Source organism: Dermacentor variabilis, chromosome 3, assembly GCF_050947875.1.
Source record: "Dermacentor variabilis isolate Ectoservices chromosome 3, ASM5094787v1, whole genome shotgun sequence".
Lineage (NCBI taxonomy): Eukaryota > Metazoa > Arthropoda > Arachnida > Ixodida > Ixodidae > Dermacentor > Dermacentor variabilis.
In genome coordinates, this window is record NC_134570.1 from 41,358,114 (window position 1) to 41,377,715 (window position 19,602).

The 19,602-nt window shown below is 48.9% G+C and overlaps 1 protein-coding gene across 3 annotated transcripts in view; it reads left to right on the plus strand.

Annotated features, from left to right (window-relative positions):
- The window catches only part of LOC142575454 (dorsal-ventral patterning protein Sog-like), a 352,058-nt gene that overhangs the window by 9,581 nt on the left and 322,875 nt on the right, over nt 1-19,602 (plus strand). The window lies entirely within an intron of this gene.

A 19,602-nucleotide genomic window follows, 5' to 3' on the forward strand; every position in this document is an offset into this window, starting at 1 on the left:
CGATCGGCCCGCGGGGGTAGTGACCTTCTAGCCTTCTTGTAGCTCGCCGCGACGAATCGCTTCGTGAAGCCAACAATATGACTCCTATGGAACAGCGCTACGGCGCCAGTAAGGCTAGCCAGGTTTGGCGGACCGAGCATTGTTAGTTGGTTCGCTGTCGCCTTCACGGAGTAATTGTAGCAAGAGAACTCCTGGAAAATGGTGTTTTACGGCGCTCCCCCCCATGGACTTCGGTAATCATGACGGCCGTTCGACATACAAGGCAGCTAACTGCAGTGTCAGCTCTGGAATCGACGACGCGCCAGCTTGAGTGAAGTGTGACAACCCCTGTCTACGAGGACCCCGCTCCGTTCGGTGTGTTCAGTGAAACAGAAGCGCGGGAATGAGTTTGTGAACCCTCGCCCTCGAAGACGGGTCCTTCGACGACTTTGAACGCTCCGAATCGACGAAGGTCGGACGGCAGGGAGGACAGAGGGGGTTTTAAGCAGCCGTTTTCGGCTGCTGTGCGTGCTTCGTTTCCAGTCGTGCTAGACTGATGAAATGTAACGTTGTCCACCCTTGACGTATATATTGTAAATTCCGTATTCCTCGTTCTCGATGAGAACACGTTTCCCCCTTCAACAAACGTGGACGAGTCGGACGACGGCATGGGCCAGCTTACCCCTTATGCCGTTCCCGACCCCAACTCTTACAGGCGCTGACCTTCATTTTGTGCCACGCCTTTTTTGCGCCTTAAAAAATTTTTCAAGCAGGCACCAACAAGGCCCACAGAAAGTTCTCTGCAGAACTAATTGCTTCATTCATTCGATTCCATTTCATTTTTAGTTCATCGTAATACAACGATATTCTGCTACGGGGACCAAGCAGAGAAGCCGTTCCTCAACGGCTGCTGTATATCTGTAATCTGCCTACAAAGACGAAGCGTAGTGCGCATGCCGAGCGCGTTCAGGTCGCGTCGAAATCACACTTCGCGAGAGGTGCTACAATAGACGGACGGCTGGCGGCTGCGGTGCCTCATGCGTATGACGTAGACGTCGCGACCGCTCAGGCCACCCGGCCTTGGCCATAACGAATTCACAGCTACGCCTCGAGAAAGGAGAGAGCCTTTTCTTTCAATGCCCGACGCGGTCGGCTGCGGCGACGGCGGGGCTTTTCGCGCGTAAACAAAAGCGCGCGTGCTTTGCGCTTATCTTTCCCGCGCCTAGCGCCGCGCCACCCTTTTGTGACTCTTCGGTCTCCGTCTTCGCGCCAAACGTGCGCGTTTGTGTGCGTGTGTGTACACCGCGCCAGAGGTTCGTCGCTGTATACCGCGACCCAAGGACGGGTGACATCATCCCCGAAGGGACCCCTCCCCCCCCCCCCCCCCTAACTTTTACTATTTGTTCCCTTCGCAGCTGCCGCGCTGCGTATGTGTAATGCTCGGGCGCCAAACGGGCACAGCTTTGAAGTCTACGCACGGTGGTGGCACTGATAGCGTTCTCTCCTGGTGCCCGTTCCTTTAGCACTGCTGTTTAGCGGGCGCGGTGTTAGCGCTGGCTTTGTTTGCGCCGGGTCATCCCTTTGTGGCCCGCGCGAGAGATAATAGCCTTCTCGTTTGAAGCGAACTTTTGTTTGTCTATGTAAATGCGTTGGCAAGAAATGTATAGGGGCCACAGTCTCGCCGAAGAAAAGAAAAAGAAAGAACTGAATTTATTCGTAGTGCAGACGTGCGGGCAGGGACAAAGTAATACGGGACCCTGCGAGTGCTGCCGCACTGCATTCTTGCGCCCTTTAACGAATCCTGCGCCTTTTGCCGAGACCTGACATTGCGCATGCGCGTCCTTTCATGCCCGTGTGCCTGTCCATACGCCCTCTTTTTGCCAGCAGCCTACTGTAGGAATCGCGATTGTTGCGTAAGCTTATACGGTAAAGTGCTGTTATTTTCGCTCGGCGGTATGCGCAGCGCGCTGTCAACGTCGCAACGGCCGAAAAAGACGCCACTGTCCTGGCGAAATCTTTTGTAATCATTGCGTTTCCGACAGCGGGCTGGCATAAAATGTGGGCGTGTGGGCAGGCATGCGAGCATGAATGGACGCGCATGCGCAGTGCCAGGTCTCGGCAGAAGGCGCTTGGTTCGTTAAACAGCGCAAGAAGGCAGTTCAGCACGGCGCGCTCGCAGATCCCGTATTATTCTGTCCGTGCCTGTACAAAATGAAATTGACGAGCGGTCTCGAGAGAGAGAGAAGTGGTTCTCGTGGGCAAGGAGGAAAGGCTAGCACTATTTTCTGCAACCCATGCGAGAGCACGGCTCAGCGCCAGCAGGGTGCAGAGATGGGATTACAAGAGAGAGAGGGTAGGAGGGATAAAGGTCGTCCTAGCAGCATCAGAGCAGCCCGGCAGGGAGGGCCCTGTAGGTTCGGCCGGAGGAGTAGGCTGGAGTTAGACCGTATAGGAGGTGGCCCAGTAGAAGCGAAGTAGTGGCCAATCAGGAAGCCCGAGGTGGTGGGATGGCCGTTAGACCATCCGTCTTTGTAGAAATTTCCTATAGTCTCGCCGAGAGCCCTGACGAGTCGAGGCAATGCCAAGCTCGGACTGTAGTCCTCACCCGCCATGGTTCCTTAGTGGCTATGGTGTTGGGCTGCTGAGCGGAAGGTGGCGGGATCGAATCCCGGCCACGGCGGTCGCGCTTCGATGAATGCGGAAACGCCCGCGCACTTACATTTAGGTGCACGTAAAGAACCCCATGCAGATGGCCCAGATTTCCGGACTTCCCTACTACGGCGTGCCTCATAATCAGATCGAGGCTTTGGGACGTAAAATCTCATAACTTTAAGAGAGAAGTCCTCACTTTCGAGTGTGATTCATAGGAGTGTAGAAGAACATCGGCTTGAGCGGGATATTATGGGTCGGTGTAATTATACTTAGGGGAGTACTCCTCTGTGGTATGGTGTGGCTGGGGGCTGAGCTGGTCAGTATAAATGTTTCTGGCTTGAATGGCTCAACCGAAGCTGTCCCCTAGTAAAAAAAAAAAAAAAATAAGAAAAAACATACATTTTCGACGATGGAATTAGAATCCAGGTCATCCAGCGATTGCGTTAGTATAAGAAAGCAGCCAAACGTGTGCACGCAGCAGCCTTCACAAGCACTTGCAAGCACTTCACAAACAAACACTTCACAGGATAATTAATAAAGTGAACATTTCTCCGTCTGGGCCACAGACGCATTTTTCCCCCATGCGTGGTGTTTATTACAGTATCATTTCCACCGAAAGTACGGACAGCGCATGCGAGGGTACCCCTTTTGTGCGTGAGACTAACTGTGCCCGACATTCTGGACGTCACATATCATGCACACCTAGCGATTGCTTCGCGGCGTTACCGTGTTCGTCGCTGGTGTCACTAGTTCAGCAATTCAGGTGATCTTACTTGTACGCGTCAGTATAGGCCACATACGCTTGTCGCGGCATCGGAGAACGACAACCTTGGCAGCCCCTGACTAGTGCCCCACGGCGCTTTTGAGACGCCTTGGCGGGTACGTTCGATTCGCACAACATTTTCCTTCTCTCCGCGGCGCAGACGACATAAGCCTAAAAAAGAAGGAAGGAAGGAAAAAGTGGAGACGGAAAGGCAGGGAGGTTAACCAGTTTAGCTTAACCGATTTGTTACCCTACACATGGGAGCGGGATGTGGGGATAAAATATGGGAGAGAGAGAGAGCACATAGCAAAGCACACACATCGTCCGTTAGAGTCCATCACTCTTGCGTGGTACGTGATATCACTGTCACAGCAGCTTGTCCAATCCCGTCTCTTTCAAAAACCGAAGTAGTCCCTTCGTCGCCTTCAGCTGCGATGTCTTCTGTCGGCGACATGTGAAAATCGTTTGGAGGGACAATGGTCTAGTGCCAAGGGGCGCTAGAACGGATGCCAGGGGCTGTCGCTGAACATTATATTCAGAAGTGTGCACATGAGCAACGAAGCCACTCTACACGAGCCTCCTTATAAGGAACAGCCAGCTTTATAAATTCGTTTGTGTCTAGGCGTTGAGGCCACGTATAAGTGTATTTTCGTGTTGTTATTTTTTTTTGTATTCATTTAGCTGTGCACCCGCAGAGTGTCCTCAACTTTCAGCGTGAGTGGAAAGCCTATTCGTTATGCTTATACGGTAAAATTGTGTTGTAACGCAGTTCAAGGAGGTATAGCCAGAATTACTTCGTCATATCCATTATTTCGTTTACGCCGTTTCGGTATAACGAAGTCTCACGGTGTATGTCAAGTTGTCTCTCGCGTTTGCGTGCCGCAGGCGACCACGCCGAGGGTCGTAATCGAGTCGCAAAGGCAGTTAGTTGCTCCCGAGACATAGGGGCTGTGCTGCGCGATATCAGAAGCATGACGCCGAGCGGAATAAACGTGGGCCGCCAATGGCAGATTCGTAGAGTCGCGTACGCGAAGCATGTGGTAAAGGCGCAGCGGGCATGACAGTCGGTGGGTTGTCCTACCGACTACCCTGGTGTAAGCGCCAGCGGCGCAAATGACCTCGCGGACGACTTCTCCGTCCAGGTTTTATCGCTTTAACTGTCCACTGCGCTAATGACACCCCGCTATAGGCCTTTGTTTCTTTCTTTCTTATTATTATTTTTTTATCTCACGCTCTGCGGCGTGAGCGACGCGCTTTGTGAAAGGGAGCTCGTTTGTCTTTCTCTCGTGTATCGTATCTTCGCACACTGGGTGCCTTTGCTTTATCGTTCATTTTTTGTTCCTTTTCTTTCCGTAGTCCCACAACAATGACTAGCCTATAGGACGGGTCACCCGAAAATAACGGTACCATCAGTAACTTCATCTGCAAGTCATACGAAATCTGTCTCGCGAGCACTCGTTAAGTGTGTATATATATATATATATATATATATATATATATATATATATATATATATATATATATATATATATATATATATATATAATATGGGTGGATCCTCAAAGGCATACGGGCCCGTGAAGCCACATCGACGTACTGTTTCAGCGCGAAATTCAAAGAAAAAAAAATGCAGATCCAACGCACACAGTGTAATCTGTGTGAAGCAGACTACTCGTGAAATTGACGAAAACAGAGTCTTGAAAGAATACCGCATCAGCTTAAGCTCACCTATAATTGGTTACAACTTTAGGAAAAAGAAAGGCGGCGTTTACTCCTCCAAGGCGGATGCACGCGAGCCTCCACCAATGGGCGCGCACTCTACACTGACGTCACGAGCCGGGCGGCTGGTGACCCCGCCGATGGCGAAGATGGCCGCCCGCGCTTCGAACTGGGCCGAGTCGCAGCAGTCGTGTGCGTCTGCCCCTCGTCAGAGTGAATTTCCCAAACTGTTTGGTTTGTGGTGGTCTGCCCGCTGGGAATATTAGTGCCAGCTTACGATGCACCATTTGTGCCGCGTGTGTTTATTCTGAACCGGGATACGGCAAAGAAAAATTGCAGCGAGCATCGCTGACGCTACGCTGCGCGAACGGGCGAGACTGCAGGCTTGCAAAAAAAAAAAAATAAAAATAAAAGAAAAAGGAAAAGGGACGAAAAAACAAGCAAACCTATCACATTCTTGAAAATAAGTTTGTGAAAACACAAACCCAAGAAAATATGTAAAACTTATGCTGTTTAAAACCAACACTATTTATTTAAAACGATGAATGGAGCACTTTTGTATCTTTCCTGCCTCGATCGTCTTCTCGCCCCTGGCTTCTAATGGTTTCGATAAATGCCTTGTTCTTTTAAAGTACTTGTTATATGGCAGACTGATTCATTTTAAACCCGAAAAACGAGTTGTAAATGTGCCGTGTACACGTAACCAGCGCAGAAGTCATGCAGAGCTGCTCGTTCTACTAATGTCCCCTGCAATGAAGCTAAAAAGCAGACGACGCGCAGCGTTGTAAAAGGCATGAAGTTTTTTTTTTTTGCATTTGATCCGGTATGGTGCTGTAGCATTCCAATCACGAGAGCTCTACCAGACCAGTAATCAAAATACCAAAGTCCTTATTTATACCCAGAATTACGCGTTTTCGAAGCACGGTTCTTTTGACCGGGACTATTTTAGTCGCGGATGCAATCGGCTGTCGCGCTTCGGTCGTATGGGCGAAGCCTCCCCCTTTCTTCTAAAATTGTACCCGACTATAGCGTACGTTTGCTCTTTAAGGCCCTTTTAATGAGGTTGTCGGTAATAATAAATAATACATGGGGTTTTACGTGCCAAAACCACTTTGTGATTATGAGGCACGCCGTAGTGGAGGACTCCGGAAATTTAGACCACCTGGGGTTCTTTAACGTGCACCTAAATCTAAGTACACGGGTGTTTTCGCATTTCGCCCTCGGCCGACTACTTCGGCCGGGGGCGAAATGCGGCCGCCGTGGCCGGGATTCGATCCCGCAACCTCGTGCTCAGTAGCCTAACACCATAGCCACTGAGCAACCACGGCGGCTGAGGTTGTCGGTATACTTAAGTCTTTCTACAGTCTATAGGTTAAACCATTCAGCCATAATTAAAACGGGACGCTGACTTATGATGACAAGACACACCTCGGTGGCACATGAACGCGCATTAATATTACGGCGAGGTCTACAGTAGCATTACGTCCCTTGCCGCGAGGCTGTGCGTGGACAGTTCGAAAGCCGCTTTTTTGTAATTATTAAATGTACTTAAAGAGAGGTCGGTGCCTATGTGTGACGCCGGCACTCCTCTTACATGATAGTTATCGTCGGAAAGTTATGAGCAATCACAAAATGGACTAATAAACACATGGACGATCGAGCATTCATGAACTAAGTCTTATTACTGCAATATAAGTAAATGTTCGCGTAACAAAACGAGTTCACGCAGCATAAGTACTCACAAAACCGAAGTGTTCACACGCAACCCACAACTTCACAAAGCATAAATGTTCACAAAGCCAAGTTGTTTACACAGAAGACGTTAGGCGCTTGTGAATTAGGTCCCGCTTGAATGCCGCACTTTAATTACAGCAAATGCAAATGCTACGTGAACACGAAGACACAATGAAAATGCAATTATGTGCGCCTGTTAATAATAACAATGCGACCTATAACGATTGTATGACAGTATTTTTGTGATATTTTTTATTCCTCCAAAAATAGTACTGAGGCACGCGCAGCGATCTTGTGAGGTTTTTCTTTTGGCCATGGACCTAACATTTTTCATAAGGATAGTTGCCGTCTATCCAAACCACGTTGTTTTTTCGAAGGGTTCTTGTGGGGAGCATCGCACGTGATTTTTGCAGTGTAGAAGAAGGTGTTCTATGCCTTCTTCAGCCTCTTCACATGAGCATGTAGCACTGTTGGTTTTTCTTATCCTATACAGGAAGCTTTTAGTATCGGCAGTGCCCAGTCGAAGCCTATGAACTGTTGTTTCAACGGACCGACTAAGTTTAGACGGAATATTGAATTATATTCCAGGATCTATATTATAATGATTCCGTGCGCGTCTCGACGCCTATTTCGGCCCTATAGAGTCGCAATGAGGTCTTTCTCATAACATGCACAGTAAGGAGGAGGAGGAACGAGAAAAGTAGAAGGCAGGGAGGTTAACCAGAATAACGTTCGGTTGGCTACCCTACACCTGGGAAATGGGAAAGGAAAAAACAAAGATCACAGGGAGAGAGAGGAGGGAAGGAAAGAAGGAAATTGCGGCGAGTTCGCTGACGCGTGTGGTCTCACAGAAATTGCATTAATAGTCACAGATGGTCGCGCAAACCCGTCGTCCTTAAGAAACACAACAGCGCCTTCACCGCTTTATGGGCCAACGGCGTATGGGGGCGGTGTTCCAGGAGCACCAACATGCACAGTAAAGATACCACAACCATGGTGCGGTCGTTAAGTGACCCTTAGCGCAGACGGAATGACGCCGCAAACAGACGGGGATATCTTGTATTTCTTATCCATTTTCTTTTTTTTTTTTGTACTTTGCCCATGCGCGTTAGTACGATCTTCGCAGTCGCGGTATATTACTGTTAGTTCATTTTTACTTGCGTTCGTGAGTTTTTGCTTGCGTTTGTTCAGCAATACATGATGACGCGTGATTGAACGTATGTTGCGCTTTGTACCACTGTTTGAGATATTCTGTTTTTCGGTTTCAGGTTGTTTGTGTAACACAAGTGCACCAATATTGGGTCATAGAGCTGTTCTTGGGCACTTTCAGAAAATAAACAGATGAGATTAAATGAAGTGAAATGCAATTTTCCACGGAGCGTCGCGTTATGACTGCAGTAATTCGCCATAATTACACGCACGCAGGTAGATGCTAATTGACTTGCTGTAGTTTAGAAAATTAAGAGTCCTTGAAATTTATAAAGGTAAAGCGTAACAAGTAACATCACGAGAACATGTAAGGCAGCAAGCACGAAGATTAGATGACTCAACGTGCTAATCGTCGTTCCCATGGTAGTGGGATGATCTCAGCGCCGCAGGCCCCTCTGCTAACTTCCTTTGCAGGAAAATCTATGAGTAGGTTCATCGTGGTGTCTGAGGCGCCAGGCAGAAGACAAACGGAAGAGGACGGACAACAGCGCAATTCCTAAAGCTCTGAATACATTTAGTAAATATTTGGAGGACGCTTAAGCTTGATCTTTAAGACTGGAACGCGATAGTATTGAAAGATTCCTGACTGCTTCTCACGCTTCCCGGCAACTGCAGCTTATGTAACCGCAATGTTGACCGGGAAACGCCGGCGTCGAACGCTATGCACGAAGGCGAGCTTCCTCGTAAAAACGCGGCCTCTTGCGTGCGCCGATTCTGGAGGTAGTGCCCATAACCTCGCTAAAAAAAATTACATCATTTTCAGGTTCCTATTATTCTTTCGCTCTTTTAATATTTCAGTCTGAGAAAGTCTAACATAAAAGGAATGCGCTGTCGGTGCTTTGTTTCGCGACATTTGGTTGTGGGCTCTCATTCTCAATATTCCGACGAATAACTTTGTCAAGAATGTAAGACAAGGTATGAGCAACTGGAGTGATAGAACTGTGTGGCAATATAACCCGCATATGCCGGATGTCGTATAGCAAGGCCTGACATATACGTATGCCTAAACATATTTTCACTCACGGGGACGCCGACACGGGATTTTCTGCGATGCTGGGACTTTAACGCTGTCGCATTATAAAAGCAATATGAACACAAGCGAAGAAAGGAGCGGTAAAAAAAAAGCCTAATCACATGTCTTCACAAAGGTCTGTTTCCCTAGCGAACAGTGGCACTGACCAGCAGACGACACAGTTATCCGAGCTCTTAAGTATACGGTATGCTTCCAGAATTTCTCGCGTAACCTTGCTTTTGTGCCGGAACAAGATACCGCTAATTGTTATACAGGCATCATCCCTTTTGTGTTAATATTGTGTTGTGCTCGGCGCCAGAGACACCATCATGAATCTATACAAACTGGTCCGAATTTCAGCTCTTCTGCGTTAGCTTCCGCTGGTGTCGTCTGCTCAATGTCGTAAGCAGTCTCCAGGGCACGGTCGTCGCGTGGATTCACCCGAATCCCACAATATACTAAAATCGATTTGCAACAAGCGTGCGCAAGGTTCTGCGCTGAAATACTCTTTGCGATTACTCGGCGTCTCAGCTCTCGACTCGTTCGCTGCTTATCCCGATAGCAACGGCACCCCGTTGTTACAAAACGCATCTGCGGGGGAACGACTTCGCGAATGCCCTAAGCCCAGGATCGATGTTCGAGCGTGTTACCGAGAAAGGCAGCCTTAACCGTTTGAGAGGCGTTTGGCTATAGGCTCGTCTTCACCCCTGTTCCTGGCGATCGAGAAAGTTTCGACACTTTAAGAAAGCTTTTCGAGCGAGTTTTGTTGCAGAGCCTCCCATTCGTGAAGAGAACGATTGCGCAAAAAAAAAAAAAAAATAAGACAGAAGCCCCCGGGCTCCGTCTGACGCAAGACCGAACAAAGAGGCGAGCATCGTAGTCGTGTGCACCTTGAGGTCGTTTCTCTGCACAACACCTGCTCACACTCTAAACCACGAAATAAAGAAACAAACAAACAATACCAACAAGAACAAAAAGAAGAATTTTGGTTTCAGCGAGCGGATTCATTCTCCAGCGTGCTCGTGAGCATTGTGCAAATGCTTGCCGTGCATACTGCTTTCCCGCGATATTAGACGCCCGCTGTCGGGCGTTTCGTTTTGTTTATTACGCCCGCACGTTCTCGAAATTCTCCGAACGGGACGCACTCTGGGGCTCGGGCTTCAGACGCTCGTGTGTCGAGAGTGCTCGCTGTTATTGCGTATTCGCGGCGGCGTTCCTCCGCGCCGTTGCGCTAAGCCCGGCTTGTTATCGCCACACGTCACAAACGCTGCGCACTCTGCCAGCCGATTCTAGGGCTTTCACCGTCGACAGGCCGGTGGCGATATTTCGTCGTTTCGGTTCACGTCGTTTCGGTGATTCGATTTGTTTTTCCAAGACGGAGTGCAGCTGCGAAAGAGAATTATAGAGTGGCCGTCGAGGCCACCTTCTTTTTTCATCGCTTATTTAATGGCTCAAGCTTTTAAGCGCTTTGATATGCTTGCATCGTACACACCGTGTCGGCAATCGCGGCTTTCGCGAACGGTGTACCGAAGGTACAGTATAGTCATCTACACTGAATTCTCATCACCATCATGCCACCATGGTTGATGCAAGTTTCTTTTTTTTTTTTCGACTCATGGTTCAGCGTATATTGTTAGGCTTGTCGTTCTACGAATTTCGTCGTTAAAAAAAAACGAAAAAAACAACAACAAATTAACCGGTCTAAATAGGTTATGGTCACTTGGGTGCTTGTGTATGCGCAACTAAACGTAGCAAAAGCACATGAAATAAACCGAAAGAAAAAATCAAGGACGTGCAGGCTTTTGAGAACAGCGATGAGAACAGAGAACAGTTATTACCACCAACGAGGTGTACGTCGCAAGTGAGTGACTAAATAATTTATACTCTAGACCTCCTCTTCATCGTAAATATAAGTAGAGAACGCAGAGGAGCATATATGAACGCTGTATTCACGATAGTACACAACTCTGCGTTCGCACAAAGTTAGTCTGATGATAAGGGACGTTGAGTAATCAAGCTGTCACATGGACGTGAAGCACCAACGAAAACTAGTTAATCCATTGCCATTTGCGACGGTAGCTAAGAAATTATTCCATGTTGCCATAATGTCAGCGAAGAAATTGTAGCGAAACGTTTCTGTCATAACAGCATTCTGTCCTGGCCTTCGTGCTGCCAAAGTGAGCACTGCGTGGTAGTTGCAGTTTCTCAAGTCGTCACAATGCAACGGTAAGTATTGTGTTCGCGATTTCAGTAGCAGAGCCACAGGCTAGCAGCAGAATTAACGTTATGGCAACTCGCCGCTTCGTCGTATTGGAGGCCTTTAGCGTGAGTAGCCGACACAGCTCTTGTGAAACGTGCCTATTCCCCATGCAGGTGGCCATCAACGTAGGACGAGGTACGCATATTAATCAATACAAATGTTGGTTAAATGATTTCTGTGCGAATGTTCAACGTCTAGCGCGCTCGTAAAAGGAAAATATATAACCATCCCTGTCTCTCTGAGAAACTAGTGTTCTGCAACGAGCCACACAGGTGACGTATCTCTATTTCGTTCTTCACTTCTAAAAGAAACAAAACAAAAGAATAGAAACAGAAAAAGAAGCAAGATTCCCACATTCTGTCAAGCACTGTAGAATTATAAAAAACATAGACATTCCTGATAGACTTCTAACGTCGTTGCTGCAAATACGTAATTTTTCCGACTACCTGTCTCTCTCTTTTTTTCGTACATCTGCCTCTAGATGTTCAACTAGGTTCATTCTTGCGCCTAAATAAACAGCTTCTCAACAACAGCCACACGCACTCGAACTTTTGAGCCTATACTACGTCCGCCTGTCCGTCGGGAACAATGGTCATGCCGTGCTTCCCTTTACAGTATCTCAAAGTGATGCAATACAAATAAAAGCTGTCAAAAGCTACCCTTAAATGCTCGACAACGCGAGTGGTTGTCGAACTCCAGTGCCTGTTTTGTCCGCGTGAAACCGTCTGCAACCTCCGTCTGTCATTTTCCTATGCTTTCTCAACAACTTTCATGCATGCCGTCCCCCCAAACTTTCTGAAAGTCACGCAATGCACACAAAAGCTGTCAACAACGACACCTATAGGGCACACCAACGCGAGCGCAGCCAGGGCTCTTGGGATTGTCCCGTCTGCTCGAATCCGTCTGCAATCTCCGTCTTTCGTCCGCAATATCCGTCTGTCGTCTTCCTTCTTTCTCTATCGGCTGCTTATGCGTGCTCAACAACGTTCATACGTATACCCGTTACCCTCTTCAGTGTTTCTCAAGGTTACAACAATAAAATAAAGCTAACAAAAGCTGCCACTGAAAGCGACACAACGCGACAGTCAGCCGAGCTTTCTCGCGACTGTCCCGCGCAACCGCGCGCGAATCCGTGAATGAACGAAAACGCGTGTTGTCAGGTAGCGACACGAACTGCGTACCTGCGTTGTCACCGCTCGGACGACGCGTTCCGCACGGTTTGCACTTGTTCACGGCATGCGCGCGCTCCGAGGTCTAACAGTATATACGCATTGCGCAACCCGGCCTTCGAAGGAAGCAGCAATGCTCGTGCGTTATGTCACGCAAGCCGCTGTGCCTCGCTGCGTAGGACGACGGCACCTTCTCGACAAGCGTAACTCCCGCCCTCCCCCTCCCCTCCCCTTCCGCGCGCGCGCACACACACACGCGCACGCACGCACACCCTCCCTTACTTTCGCGTCACGTCAGGCTTTTTACTTCGACTTTTCCGCGATGCGGTCTTTTCCATTTCCTCGTCTGTCACTTCTGCGACGAACCGCACAGGCATTATTTGTTTCTTTTTTGTTTTTGTTTCTTTTCTATTCTACCTTCGCACGGCGAGGCGGCGCAGGCACTCGGCCGCAAAACTGCCGACTCGGGGCTTCCTTCTCATACAAGTCGTGCTGCTTGCTATATATACTATACCATAGAATACTGCCGCCGCTTCAGCGACCTGCCCGCCTGCCGGCCCGCCCTAGGGAAGCGTCATCTCCGTTGTTTTTCCTGATCGCAAATCATCTCTCCGGGCGAGCAACGTGTCAGGAGCTCCTGTCGGGCGTCGTTCGGCTTTGTTTTTTTTTCTTTGCCTTATCCTACAATATATTCTCTCCGTTCCATTTATTCAATTTTTTTTTGTATGAGCTGAAGAAACTGAGGGAAAGAAGGAGGGGCGGGGGTGGGTATAACCACGAAAATAGGTGAAATTAACGACACAGTGTACTCCTGCAAACGCTGACACTGACCTTCATGAATTCTCTGATGAGAATACGTTGAACGCGGCAGAAACTCAACACTATATATACGCACTTATAACGTAAACGAGGCTATTTTTTTTCGTTGCCTTGTACCGCTACACTTTGGTTGCTGCGGATGGATTGAGGGGGATAGTACGTTGGCAACTCCATTTCTGCACGTCGCGTAACTGCAGCAAAAACGGAAGAAACTGCAATAACAACAATAATTAAGTACCGACTAGATAACTTAGTTTGCCGTGACGTCAAGGAAATGAAAGGCGGGAAAAGTAAATATCCAGCGATGTGGTAGGAAAGAAGCCGCAAACTCCCGCGTACGCCAACGCTGACACTCAATAAATTATCTGACTACACTACAAGAAAGCTGTAGAAACGCAATAGAAGGTCAACATAACGTAAACACGCTCTTTTTTTACATATTTGTGTGTGTGTGTGTGTGTGTGTGTGTGTGTGTGTGTGTGTGTGTGTGTGTGTGTGTGTGTGTGTGTGTGTGTGTAAAACGTCGTTATGATCACAGAGTTTGAGCCGTCGGCCCGAGGATACATGACGTCGACGGCTCCCTGAGCAGTTTGCGTGTGTAGGGTGCGGTATAGCGCCGTCGCGTACCGCGTGCGTTGTCATTAATCAAACGGTTCGGAAATTGAGCGCTGAGGAGGACGGATAAGAATACAGCTTGGGAGGCAGGCGGAGCAAACTGTGCGCGCTTATATATCTACGCAGATAAAGTGCGCAACGAGGAGACTGTAGAGCCCTCGACAGAGAAGGCGGCGGGAGCGGAGAAAACTTGAGACGTCGAGTGGCCGATCATTTTGTTCTTGTTCCTGTCGGCGGCCTTTTTATTATATCCCCTCACGCTTTGGTTTCTCTTCTCTCAGTTGGTCGCTGTCGTCGGGCCGGCTTCTAAGGGAAGCGGCGCTGGTCTTACGGAGACGCTAACGAGAAACGCTAAACGAATTTGCGATGGTAGAGTATACATAAAGAAGTGTTTTTTTTTGTTTTAGAACAAGAAAGTTGGCTAATCAGCGAACAAACTGAAGGTGACATTTTTTTTTTTCTGCTGCTGCTGCTTCAGGCGTTGTAGAATGGCTTCAGAGAGGACAAACAGGAAAGGGATGAAGTTAGCGAAAAGCGCACGGCTCCGGGATCGATCGATCAATCGACTGATCTATCTATCTATCTATCTATCTATCTATCTATCTATCTATCTATCTATCTATCTATCTATCTATCTATCTATCTATCTATCTATCTATCTATCTTGTATACCTATATGTAGTTAGCTGTCTGCCTTTGCAATCAATCAATCAATCAATCAATCAATCAATCATTCAATCAATCAATACATTTGTCTGCCCACTCACTCACTCACTCACTCACTCACTCGCTCAATTGGTGAGACCAGCCGGTAACGTGTACGCGTTCGACCATTATGGGTATGTATCTCGTATATCTTCTTTTCCTCATTATTATTCGTGCCCTAGTTTCGCTGTTCCTTCTGCAGGCGACACGTTATAGTCGCCTCGGTGAGCGCATTCTCGCACCAGCGTCGCGAAATGTAAAACAATCAGCAGCAAGCTTGGTTCCTTTCTTGTGCTGCCAGAAATCACGCGCGCAGGCACGCTCGCGCTGAAATGCACGCGCGCCGTACACCATACGTGCCAGCGGTGGCCAGGCATAATCATCGACGGGCCCGCGTCGGCGCAATCAATCAGAGCCGCGGGGCGTGGCGCGAAGCTACCGCGACGAGCCAGCCACGCGTAAAATATGGCGCGTTTGCGCTCATTGTTTCCATGACTGCTCGCGCCGTTGCCAACCCCCCTCCGCTTCCTCGCGCTTCTTTTGTAATGTGCGCATTACGCGCCGCAACATGGGAAGCCACGGAGCCCGCAGAACGTGCCGCTCGGGTGGCGGCGCTGTTCCGTTGCCTTTGCGGCCATTTTTTTTTGCCAGAGTCCAAGCGCGCGATTTCGGGCATGGCGTCGCCTAAACGTGCTGTATGTGTATGTACGTTGCGTATAATGCGAGCTTGACGCCGCCGCCTCCGTACTGCACTGCCTTCGTTTGCGTTAACGCCACCAAGATGACTGCATACACAAGCAACGTTATCGTTGTACTCGCCATGCTTATGTACGGCGTTGCCAGCGATCCCCTGTTGCCCCGACGTTGCGCTAGCTGGCCCCTTCTTAATTTTAGCACACCGCCCAGTTGTCTGGAGTGCTCGGCTGCTCTTCCCCTGCATTGGTACTTCGTTGATAACCACAATAGACCATCACGTATCTGCCCTGTACGTGTTTCACGGCCCGGTCCGATTTCTTCTTCTTTATCTCAACTAGAATATCTCCGACCCGCGTTTGCACGGTAATCCATGCCGCCGTCTTTCTGTTTCTTGATGTCACGCTAATTAACTTTCATTCCATTGCTCATTTGCGCATTCCTTCGATGATTCTCAAGCTCCTTTGTTAACTTTCAAGTTTCTAACCGATGCGTTAGCACCGGTAGGACGCATAGATTGTTTACAGCGTCACTACATCATACCGGCACCAATATATAGGCTCTAAGTGTCGCAAGGGTTGGCGAAGTGCCGTAAACTGGCAAATATTGAGAGGCTTTGTTCCGTGACCACAGACCGAGCGGTCTATTTGCGAACTTTAGCGGAGTCGACGGAGGGAGGGTCAGGTCAACTGCTGGATCGAGCTTTGCCAACTCCACCTAGACAGTACAATGCCTGCGCACTCTGCCTTATGACGTCAGGCTACTATGCCTGAATTTCCATTGCCAAGCCTGGCGTGACGAAAGCGGTGACGTCAAAATCACCGCTGTTTACTCGGGACCATCCTCATTAGAGTCCATGGCAGTCATGCCAGACAGCATGACATCATGGATCGGAGTGCAGGCCTTGTGTTATCTGGGTGGCGTTGGCATTGCGCGCATATTCATCGGGGCACACTCTTGCCGCCGCCGACAGGAGTCTTATCTGCGGCCGCAGATAAGGCGTGGAGGGTAATCGCTAATATATGTCGCAATACGTCGTCTCCGTGTGTGTGTTTATCAGCTCGCTTCTCGAGTGCCCTGTTTGAGTTCTCCGGTGTTACGAAAGCACGATGATTAGAATAGTACCCCGCGGTGTTAAACGAAAGAAAGTACGGCGTAGTAGCGCCGGAGTGGCATATGTTAATTTGATTAAATTCCAATTGGAGGGTGGACTACAACCTCTCTCGTGAACCGTGCCTTGTGGGCCCGCCAAAAGGACCCCAGTTGGTCAAAACTAACCCGAAGCCCTGCATTACGGCGTTCACTCCTAACTCGCTGCTCAGTTTGGGGCCGTTAGACCCGGAAGTTCAAGTTGCCTTGATTAAAACCCATGCTGTTGCGTACTCGAGCAGAAACAGCGCAAAGGAACCGGGCGTATAAGAGAGGGACGTGCAGACAACGGGGCTGCTTGCGGTACTTACTTGCGGTGCAAACAGCAGCGGCGTTGTCTGTCCCTTCCTTACGTCCTGTTCTTTCGGGCTGTTTCTAATCACGCCATGAGCCAACCAGCTGAAATGCAGAAGCTTCCGCGGTTGTACACGTCTGGGCTTAACGGCAGTTGAGAGCTTACTTGATCCAAGCGTTCGTTCTTGTTATCCGGTCATCGTTGATTGATTTACTTGATGATAGTGACCAGGGCGCGCGCAAGCACACGCACACACGCACGCAATGCATCCTTCGAATCCAAGCTACCGAGTGGATACATCTAAACTGGACCACTATATCGCCTACATTAATTTTAGGCTAGATGGTAAAGAGGAGGGGATATGATGACGTTACCGCTATTCCATGCTCCAGATGATTTTACAGTGCGCTTTACATTGAAGGTATACGCCGTTTTGTGCTCTATCGTGCAGCTACTCAAGCTCCCTAGGCATACGTTTGCATATTAGGCGCTCTCTCTCAAAAGCACTTATTTTACCCTATAGCTGGGCTATCAGACTTCGCCCCACAGAGCCACCAATCCACTCGTGTCGAGTGACTTTCTTTATTCGACTGGCACTTCCGTAGCAGTGTGATTAGCGGTGCTGAGCACTTCTCTTCATTACTTCCTGCCTCCTGTCCACCAGTAAGCTGATTTCGGAGCTGTCTCCGTAACGCACCGTAGCGCTTTCCACTCTCGTGGTCACAGCTATCGAATCGAATCGAATCAGCAACGCTTCGTGGTTTTTTGACGCCGGCGAGCCCACGTCTTCGCGTGACCGCGCGCTGCAGCCGCGTAAGGCCGTGGCAGCCCCGAGGCACGGATGACGTCATAGCTTATTACGAAAACATTTAGTTATTTCTTTCTCGAAGGACGGGACACGGATGAGCGGTCCATCGCACCTCGTTGGACGGATGCATTCGTGTTTGGCGATCGAAGTCGTCGTCGTTTGCAGAGTTTCCTTTTTGCCACCGTTAAGAGCTGTTTGCTGCGTATTTTATGTGTAACGGTCCGCTCTCTTGAATTTACCGCCTTGCGCAACTAGTCCATAGTGGTTCTCGGCTATGGCAGGGTGTCTATCATTTGAAAGTACCTGGAACTTTCAGGGGAATGGGTCAGTTCTGGAAAGCTCAAGCAAAGAAGAGGACATTTTCACTCCGGTTGCTTGGAATAAGGGAAATTGGTACTTAGAATGGTTATGGCGAAGATGATGACATATCAGAACCGACGAAGCTTTCATATCAACCTACTCAATCTTCTAATACTGTTGTCTTTTGCTGGTCTTGTGCGCGTTAACCTGGCCGGGTGGCTGGTAATATCACGAAACTCATGATTCAGTGAAATATGATTGTGCATCCCACCTAATCTATTGCAGACTGGTATATGGCTGTTGTGGAAAACTAAGGGTTGGTATAGCAACTTTGCATGCTGTAGGCTATTAATTTTGATTGCGCCTGAATTTCCAGTGTCATAGACTTCCTGAGAATTCTGGAAAAAGAAAGAGAAACATAGTAAGAACTTGTGCTTGTTGGTGCACCTTTGACTAAAGGAAAACGGCGCGCACACTCGGGAAACGGGAGAAACGTGTCAAAACAGCTACGAAGGTCCTCAAAAAATACCTGGGAACTTGAAAATGTCAACGTACTCGACACTTTGGGTGCGTTAAGCTTGCCTTCCATCAACGCCTTTTGCGACCGTGCGTCTTGCCGCTCTCACGGCCATCGTAAATATACAACGAGAACGAGAGCCCGATATCCAAACGATCCAGAAAACCAATCCAACTCCGCGGGACCGAAAGAACCGTGCGAGACCATCGCCAGCGGCTATCTAACTCTCGTGTTCCTTTTTTGGCGCAGTAAAGAAGAAAAAAAAAAAGGAGAAAAGAAGTATTGCCCTCGGCAGAGGCGTTGCCCGTGCTGTTTCTCACGCAGCTCATCAGTGCCAGCGGAACGTGCCGAATGATGCGGCCTGTACCACCTCCAGCTGTAGTCTTCTTCCACCTTACCCCTCCCACCGACATCGCCTCCGTTTCCCCCATTAGGAACGCAGCCTGAGCGATAGTGGTTGCCTATTGTAGCACAACAACGGAGTGGACGCCCGTACATTGCATGTGAAAGGTAGGGTGTTCAGAAACGAAATACGGACGCGAACTGCCGGAAACTCTTCCGACGAAAAATAAAAAGCAAGAAAAAGAAACGCCTGTATCGTTGTCCTTCACCCCCTTCGTATTCATATACCACTGAGATATGAAATGCATAGTGTTTCATCAGGTTGCTGTATCGACCTTGCTGGTGTCATATAAGAAAACTTTAGCTTGCCTGCAAACCATTTTGTGGATTGCCGGGGTACTGGAACCGTTGACGTTATGGTAGCGAAGTTGGTAGCTACGGAGACGGGACACAGAGGACCCAATATCCTGGCTTGTATCATTCCTATTTATTTGTTAGTTCGCGGTTATACGTGAATGACACTTTATAGCTCGCATGTCGTGGAAAGCTTCTGCTACCCAATATAGGCGAGGAATTCCTGCAGCTTCTGCAAAATTTGGGGGACACCATTTCCGGGCACCTGCTTATATCCGTCCTTTCGTGGTGTATCCGTCGCAGCCGTAGAAAAAGAAGAGGAAGAAGAAGCGGACGAGAACTACGCGGATGCTGATATGGGAGAATTCCGCGCAATCGCGGTCTTCGCATTCAGTTCGTCTTTCGGCCTGTTCGATTCCAGGTTTCTGGACCCCTTCTCGTTTCGGGTGCGTTCGACTCACGTGATTCGCGACACCGGTGTCCCCAAAAACGCGGTCAGTGCTGGCGC